The sequence below is a fragment of the Coptis chinensis genome, chromosome 8, assembly GCF_015680905.1.
Source record: "Coptis chinensis isolate HL-2020 chromosome 8, ASM1568090v1, whole genome shotgun sequence".
Lineage (NCBI taxonomy): Eukaryota > Viridiplantae > Streptophyta > Magnoliopsida > Ranunculales > Ranunculaceae > Coptis > Coptis chinensis.
The window spans coordinates 96,702,247-96,711,155 of record NC_141463.1 but is presented as its reverse complement, the minus strand read 5'-3'; the positions used below and the strand labels follow the sequence as shown (position 1 = coordinate 96,711,155).

The window sequence follows — 8,909 nt, the reverse complement described above, 5'->3', positions numbered from 1 at the left end:
ATTTTGGATTTGTTTATTTTAATAGGGCAATGAAGGAGTGTAAAAATATTCCGAGCAATAAACGCTATGTTGAAGGCTCCATTGCGGAGTCCTATATTGTTTTGAATCATTAGGTATGCTATGGAGTACATGCCAAATTCACGGGATGGAAATCACAAAGCTACTCGTGAGGTGTTTCTAGATGAAGATGGAGAGTATTGTGATGAGGGGCCTATACTTGAGGGTAAAACTGTGACCCTAGGCAAGGAACAATGGATACAAATCCGTAGATGGGTTCTTTTTCGACTAGGCGTCGAAAAGCTTGATGAACATTATAGGTTTGATTTCTTTTTTTTGACACATTTGACTTGAAATTACTAGTCTAGAAAAATTAAATAAATAAATAGTCATGTCAAATTGCATAAACAAATTGTAGTGAGTATCGTGCCTTGCAAGCAAGTGCGCGTGGTAGAAGAAAAGGGATAGCAAAGCAAAGAAGTGGAGATCGACCGAAGTTCATTGTGTGGTTATATGACAAGGTATTGTTTTCTTATATTCATGTATTTAGTGTACTAGGATATTACAATTTGTACTTTTAACTTTCTAATTGTCGTTTTTTTTTCACTTCACAGTTGTTGGCTGAAAAAGACACAAATTGTGACTTATGGCGATTTGTCCAAGGACCATTGTTCAAAGCTAAAACGTATAAAAAGTATCGTGTTAATGGTTTTGTGTTCTCTACTAGGTCGCATGATGAAACAGTTGCCACACAAGACAGTGGTGTTTGCATGAATGCAATCACTACATTTACATCAAGTAGGAAGGACAAAAATCCCATTGATGCATCGACTAAAGTGGTATGGGGTTATAGAACAGATAATAGAATTTTGGACTATAACGACCTTCCAGCATGTTGTCTTTTACTGCAATTGGGTGAAGGTGGAGGACAAGACCAATGGTTGTAACTTTGTCCAGATTCTAATTTGGTGATGGTTAATCTCAATAGGCTAAAGAGTGTTGATCAGTATATTGATGAGCGGCGATTCTTGCTTCGAGGCTAGTCAAGTATTTTACTCAAAGGATTTGAGAAATCCTAATTGGTGGGTAGTGATAAATTCACATAGGCGATTGACAAGTCGAGTTGATGAACTAGATGCACCAACCGACTTCCAATCTATTCTTAAGGACCAACCTAATTTGCAGCCTTTGATGCAAAGTCTAACTCGATTGTAATAGTTGTATTATCATATTTTTAAGATTCTTAGATATTTTTAAGATTCTTAGTTGCATCACGAACTTCTCATTTTCTACTTTTTTCTATTTTGAAGTTTGTTTGTGCAATTAGGTGAGAGTTATGTTTTTTTATTATCAAGAGTGGTCTTTATAAATGTATACTTTTGAACTTTGTCATTTTTTTTTGTGGTATCCTAGTTTTACCTCTCTGTTCTAACAATTTTTTTTGTCATATTAGGCTATTTAATAATGTCATCAGGTCAATCACAACATACTGCTTCCCAAAGCCTCGAAGTTCAGTCCCACTTCCATCTCATAATTTAACTTCCGATTCACATACATCTCAGCCTTCGGAACCAACGATTACCAAGTTACCTATAGAGTTCAATGGGGATGGTGTCGATGTGGGTCCTAACCATGCCAAATGGAATACCCAGGTTGGAGTTTATGTTCGAGCTCGTATTCCAATTCATTACAAAGATTGGAGAAAAGTAGATGGAAGCTTCAAGGATAATGTCTGGAACAAATTAATGGTATGGTTTACATGTACTTTAATTTCAATTATAGCATCCATTATTTTTGATAATTAGTATGTTTTTCCAATCCTATATCTACATGTTGTCCAGCTCTATGTGTGGAAATTTACTTAATATGAAATGAACAAACATCACTTTGTTCATGTAGGAAGAATTTGAGCCTAATGTTCTCCAAGCAATGGCACGCCGAGAAGTTGAAAAGGACTTTTCCCAAAAGTTCAGATCATCAAAGTATGCCTTTAGGAAAGAGATTTTGCGTAAGTGCAGGAGGCGTGGAAGAAGCTATTGCAAAGCATGCCCGGATGGCAAGGATCCAAATCATTGGGCTGCGTTTGTTAGAAATGAAAGTACCGCTGAAGTGAGAGCTAGAAACGCAAAGAATGCTGAGAATGCCAAAAGGAATATATATCGACATACTAATGGGCGGGGCACATATGCCCATAAATTGGATAAAATGGTAGGTGTCTATTCTTGTACTAACGTTTTCTTATCACCTTATGCTAACAACTATTAAGGATTTTTTTTGTAGGATAAAGAAGATCCTAGTAGAAAACATGGACGGGTAGATAGTTGGAAAAAAGGACATGAGCGTCGTGATGGAACTATATTAGCGAGCGCTCAAACCCATTATGTAAGTTCTAATAACATTGAAGCTTGAACTTACTTGTGTGTTGGTATTGTATATAAACTATGTTGCATACTTGCATACCATTCTCATAATTTATGCATGTATTACTCATATAGGAACAAGTGGATGCTTCTAGTAAAAGAAGAAAAGAAGCAAGTGCGGGTAGTGAGGGTAGTGTAATGGAAGTAGACTTCGATAATGATGAGTTGTCTGAAGTCTTTGGGCCTGACAAAGGGAGTAGAACTCGTGGAATCAGCTCCAACAAGTCTAAGAAGCAATTGCAACGTCATGTGTATTGCCAAGGCATTATTGCAGCAAGCAAGCTCTTCATCCATTCGAGTTGAAGGGGAAATGAATGAGATGAAGTCTTCCTTATCTAATGTCATAGGCGTGTTAAAGGTGAGTTTGCAGTTTGCACTTGTGCTTTCTTGCATACAATTTCATTATGTATGACTAATTGTTACTATAAATTGTGTCAGGATGTACTTAAGGCTGTTAAAAACAATGGAACATCAACTACTCAACAACCGTGCGGCCTAACACCAGAAACTGAAGTCGGTTCCAATTCTGTTCGTCACTCGACTCAACAAAACTTGATGAATATGTTTGCAAATTTGAATCCCTCTACAGGACGCTTGGTTCTTCACCAAATGCATCCTTATTAGATAGGGATGGTGTAGTGGTTGCTAAGGGGTATGTCATGACAGAGACAGCTGGAGATTGCAATGGCAGAAAAGTTCTCGCAGGTGAAAAAAAAGTCTACATAGAGGAAGTCTTGGTTGGTGATGCTCTTGTTTACGATGGGCCCCAAGATGGAGTTAGATTTTTGGATGGCTTTAGTGCTGGAGGTCCTTTAATTTGGCTCGAGTCAAGGATGCAGTTTTCTTAATAAGTTGTTTGGGATATGCAAACTTTCTGAACTTGGGATTTTTTAGTATGGTTTGGTTTCTTTATGTTTTGAATGCCGTTTGTTTTTTGTTTAATATGGATGTCATAGTGACTTGACAAACTTATGGTCTTTTTTTGGTATGGATGAGTATTTACTTTAATATGTTCGTACTATATCTATTTATTAAATTTGATTGCAGTGTATGTATGCTTGTTTGCTTAGCAGGTTGAAGAAAGTCCTAACCCATTTTTAACTCCGCCTGTGCAAATTAATATAATTGGTTTGCATTGCCGGTCCCAAGCCCGGATAAAGGAGGAGGGAGGATGGTGGAGCCTTGGACTGTTTTCCAATTGAACGTTGGGATTCTCGAACTAAAGGTGTGTACTAGTCTTTGCTTAACATGTTGTAACTTAGTTTAGTTTCTCTTGTTGGTGTTTCTGTAGCTTGTCGAATAATGTAAAAGATGCCTGTGCCTAGCTTAGTTAAGACGGTTGTCACTTACACTCTTCTTGTTTCACTGGTATATAGATTGCGTTAGCATTACTTGATTTTGTTGCTATATTCCATGCCTGATTGTACACATGTTGAGAATCAGAGGCAAAATATATCAGATGCTTTGAATCTACTTGATCGGCTTGCGACTGGGATTGATGTGAATGTTCAGTTTAGAAAGTAGGTGTTTATGTTTATTATAGGTTTTGATAAGTTTTGTTTGGGTGTGATTATTGGTTTTTGGATTGAAATGAGGATTTTGGTTTTATTTGCAGGATGGATGATTTTGAGTTTACGCGAGAATGTGCTATATTTGATCTTCTTGACATTCCGTTATATCATGGTTGGATAGTTGACCCACAGGTATTCACTTGTCTAATATATTTGCATGCACAACTTTACCGTTTCTTTTATCAGGGTGACGAAGAGACTTTTTTCTTTGTCCCTCCATCTGTATTTTTTTACCTTCATCCATTGACGATACATTGGCGTGGGGGGAGGGGGTTATAACTTATGTGTCCCTCTGTTTGTACCCGTCTGTCTTCTTTCTCCCTTGTTCCAATTTCAGCTCCCCTTAAACCTTTCTCTCTCTGAAGGTAGATTGATAGATTGTTTGTTTGTCTGATTACTCTGAAATTCTAGTGTGAATGTCTATAATTGTCTTTGATTTAGAGAGCTCCCGGAAATTTTGTTGCCTGTCTTGTGCTTTGCCTTGGTCATCATCTTGGGTGTGTTTGTGTGCTGAATTTTGGTGTCATGGTTGATTATTTAAACAAAAATTTAGTGCATGCTGTTTCCAGTCCATATGGAAACAAACTTTAGTACATCCTGTTGTCGCTCTACTCTATTCTAGTATGTTCAGTTTGAACTGAACTTCAGATGCACTCGATTTGCTCTCCACTTGCCTTGAAACTTTTGTGGTAAACATCGGCATGATTACATACTGTCACAATTGCTTTAAGTGCTCTCGAAGCTTCAGCGTACCATTTCTCTGGTCTCCAATGTGTGTGTTAGTGTGTATTTATAATGTGAGGAAACTTAAAATTCTGAATAGTGCCCTAATTTTAACACTGCAAGCATTAGTCACACTTTTTACGTTAGTTGCTTTAGCAATATGTCAGACCGTCTACCTCATGATAGAATGCGTAGGAAGAAGGTGTCAGATCATCTTTGGCATTTGGCATCTTTCAACACCATATCTTTCCAATCTCCAGTTTTTACCTGTAACGCAGTATTCTCTTAAATCTCTTTCACCATGTGTCTTAGCCTTTGGTTTGTCAAGATTCTCAAACAGCCTTCCCTCGAATTTCTCGGTTATCTGTTTCTCAAAGACTCCACCGTCTCCTTTGTTTTTCGTCGTTATCCGTTTCTTCAAAGATGTGGACTATCGATCCATCATGTCGGTTGGCATCACAACTCCATTGCTAACATCCATTGCTCTGTCACAACTCACCTACTCTCTTAGTTAAATACTACACCTCATACTACGGGTATTATAAGACTACCCCTACAAATTTCTATAAGGACATGACAAATAACTGAAAGTGGTTGTGTTTCTCTAAAGTCGGGTAGTCTTCTCTGGTTGAGTCGGGGATTTATTTTTTATTGAAGTGTCTCTGATCTTGGCAAAGGTGTTGCCTTTTTGCTGTTTGTGGTGCAAGTGTTTGGGTTTGCTAAAAGCATTTGTTTTCGCCTTTCAATTGATGAGTTTTTGCGTAATCAAAGCTTCTCTTCTCGATTTCTTATTGGGTGTTTCTTTGTATTTGAGAGTTGTAAATATAGTCAATATAAAACTGGTAAATGGTGGTGGTGGGATGGAACTGTTGTGGAATGGGGCAACCCTCGATGGTTAGTGTGGTTAAAGAAAAATCAAAGAGAATAGGCCGAAGATTGTATTTATGTGTGAAACTCTACCAAATTGGGATAAATCAGTCAATCTAATTAATGATATAGTGTTTGCTATAATTTTTGTTGTGCTCTTTGTTGGAAGGTCAGGTGGACTCGGGTGTTATGGGAGGCGGTTTGAACTTGGATGTTCTCTTTTTTCGATAATTGGATTTTGCATGCTATTGTAGATGATAATGTTAATGGTTCTTGGTATTTTCTTGGTGTGTATGTGAGTACAAAAACGCTTTACAAAAATTGCAATGGTCAATGTTGGAGGAGTTGAAACCCGAAATGATGAACATGGGCGTGCATTGGAGATTTTAATTCTATTCTCATCTCGGAAGGAAAATGGGGATTCGACCCGACAAACCCGATATCACATTCAAACGTTTCATGAGATGGTTCATGGATATTGGTTTTATGGGGAACAATCTTTACATGGTGTAATGGCCAAGAAGAACGGAACCATGTGTTCAAAAGATTAGATTGTGTTCTCGTCAATCTTTGCATGGAGAACAATCTTTCCTAAAGCAAAAATATACATTTTCCTAATTCCTTTTCAGATCACAAAACCTCGCTACTACAACTCATTGTCCAAAAGAAGAAAAATAAGAAGCCTTTTAGATTTGAAGCAATGTGGACTACCGATCCATCATGGCGGTTGGTTCTTGAGCAGCAAATGAGACGGAGAAGCAATAGCGTTTCGATTACAGCTTGTCTTGAGAATGGACCCCATTGGTTTGTCCGATTAAATGAATCATGGCCGCTGAACCCCGCAGATGGTATGTTCTTATTTGAAGTATGCCGATTTGATTTCGGCCACCGGCCGAGAGGAAGGCCAAGGTGCAGATGAACTAGAACCATTTGATGGTGGTGCTGCGGTTTCAAAAGCCAAAAAGGGTTCATGGCAATTGGGGCATAGGAGGTTACAATTGAGGTAATTCGAATAGTGCCCTAATTTACGTAAGTGAAAATTCTGAATAGTGCCCTAATTTCGTAAGTGAAAATTTTAGAAAATTTTAGATGCGTGTTAGAAGTTACAATCTTGTGGCTTAGAGTTGAGAAGGGATAATGGATATATGCATGTCAATGTATTGGTACGGCTTTACTCTCCGGTGTTTGTAAATTCTAATGTTTCATCTCAAGGTTATCACGTGTCAACTTATAAAAAAGATTAATATCTCTGCATGTGATGATTGTGCTCTCCTGTATTAACATTATCTGTATTTTTATACTGTTTTTTACAGATTGCATCGGTTCAGCCTTCAATGTAAAGGGAGTGATGCAATGCCCTAATTGTAGAAAAGTTGAGAAAGGTCAATGGCTTTTTTCTAATGGTACTCGTTCATGTCCAGAGCTTAGCTTGGAGGACTGGGCACATGATGAGGATCTTTATGATCCAAGTTACTCTGAAATTGTGAGTACTTTATGGTAGTGGCTCATTAATAGTTATTATGGAGTTTATTCTCTACTCACATGTTTTTCATATTCTTCTCATTGATTGAATTGTGGTTGCACTATTAACAGATATAAGTTATTCACCTTGAATGCTATGTTGTCAGAGGCGCTTCTAAGGCGGGTATTAAAGCGTTAGTCAAGAAACCTAACGCCTTGCACCTCCCCTCTCCCCTGACAACTTAGCTTGAATGATTGTGAATAAATTTACTAGATATGCTGAGATGACGTCCTTAAAATGGTGTAATGTGTTGCTTCACTTCCAAAACCATTCTTAATCCTCCCTTGAGATAGTAGGTGTCATGGTTGATTTGAGATGAGACACCTGCCCAATCCACTCAATATGTTGACTCTAATAGTTAACCTAACAAGCTACTTAACCTGTAATCCAAAATATTAAAATATAATGAAAACTCTTCTCAGTTTGAATAGAAAAATGAGGATTACAGAGTTGCCTTGTTGAAGCTCTTGGAGAGAAATTGTCTTCAGGCTACTTACAGGCACCAATAGCTTTCATTGTAAGGGAGAAATTTTACTAAAAAAAAATCAGCAAGCTGTGGATTAGATGAGAGACCAGTAACATGTCTGATTTGTTGTAGCTAGGGTCTTTTATCTATTATCTTTGTATTTTCTCACTAGTAAAGTCAGCATATGCTTAGTTGCCGTGATTCGAGTACATGCTTTTGGTTATCCACTATCCAAGCATCAATCAAAACGATTTACTCACAATCTCTTCATTTTGATTATTTTATATGTACCAACGACAAGCTATTGATGGCCGTCCTTTTACTGGTTATTGTCTATTTTTAATGAGGTTGTTTGTAATCTTTGCAGGTTATGAACACTAGTTCCTTTTATTGATTGGCGGTTTTGGTTATTGTGGAATGCTTCAGTAGTTTGTGGTGCTTTCTTCGATAAAGGTAGATATTTGTGTATAAATGATTTCTTTTTATGAATTGAAATTTGCACTTCAATTTTGTAATTTTTGTAGCTTGATCAGTCGTAGTAATTAACTTCACATGCAACTTACAATTAGGTGAACCATTCTTATACAGAGAAACAGTTCAATCATATTATGGAATTGAACAATACGAGGTGTGCCGGGTGGTGTAGGTGTGGTGTTGGTGGTGTGGGTGTTGGTTGTGTAAGTTATAAGAAAGAAGCTTCACACTGAAATCGATGCACTCGAAAATCCAGGTGAGCAATGCTTATTTGATCAAAGTGTTTTCTTAATTTTATGGAATTGAACATGTATCAGTACTTTAGATTTTAGAATGTTGAATTTGAGTTGGAGATAGGACAATAGCATGGTGCAGTGGCGGATATGAACAATAACAAATGGTTAACAGGGTGAGGCTGGGTTTAGCAGCCCGAAAATATGTGTAGAAACTAGGGAGTTTAGAGGGAATGCCTGTATTAGTAGTAATGAACTGGTGTGATGTATTATAACTCTACTTGTTTTTTTTGGTATCTAAATGTCTCATGCAAGCAAAATATGTGAAACATTGACATATAGATTTTACTCCTCTTCTCGCACCAATCCTTTCTATTTGGTGTTTCATTTTCCAAATCAGTGTAAACTTATTATTGTAAATTACTTCAGCACTTCTACTCAATCTTGCCTCTAATACCTTAGAAAAGGTGAGTAGTTAGTAAATCCCTAGTTAGGCAAGATGAGTTCAAGTGCAAAATCCTTTTTTTTTCCTTGCCTTCCATCAAGCTATTTCTTTCGTTACATTGCTAGATAACTTGTTTGATGATGCTGTTAGGTGTTGAATCCTGGCATGTGGTACTCGTACTTTGCCAACTG

At 37.4% G+C, this 8,909-nt stretch overlaps 1 long non-coding RNA gene across 1 annotated transcript; it reads left to right on the top strand.

The window, feature by feature from the left end:
- The first annotated feature begins 3,537 nt into the window (after window positions 1-3,537).
- LOC147484801 (uncharacterized) lies at window positions 3,538-4,180 on the top strand. The gene is made up of 3 exons (XR_015206427.1): window positions 3,538-3,642; window positions 3,794-3,937; window positions 4,033-4,180. It is a non-coding gene; the product is annotated as an uncharacterized LOC147484801 (long non-coding RNA).
- The last annotated feature ends 4,729 nt before the right edge of the window (window positions 4,181-8,909 follow it).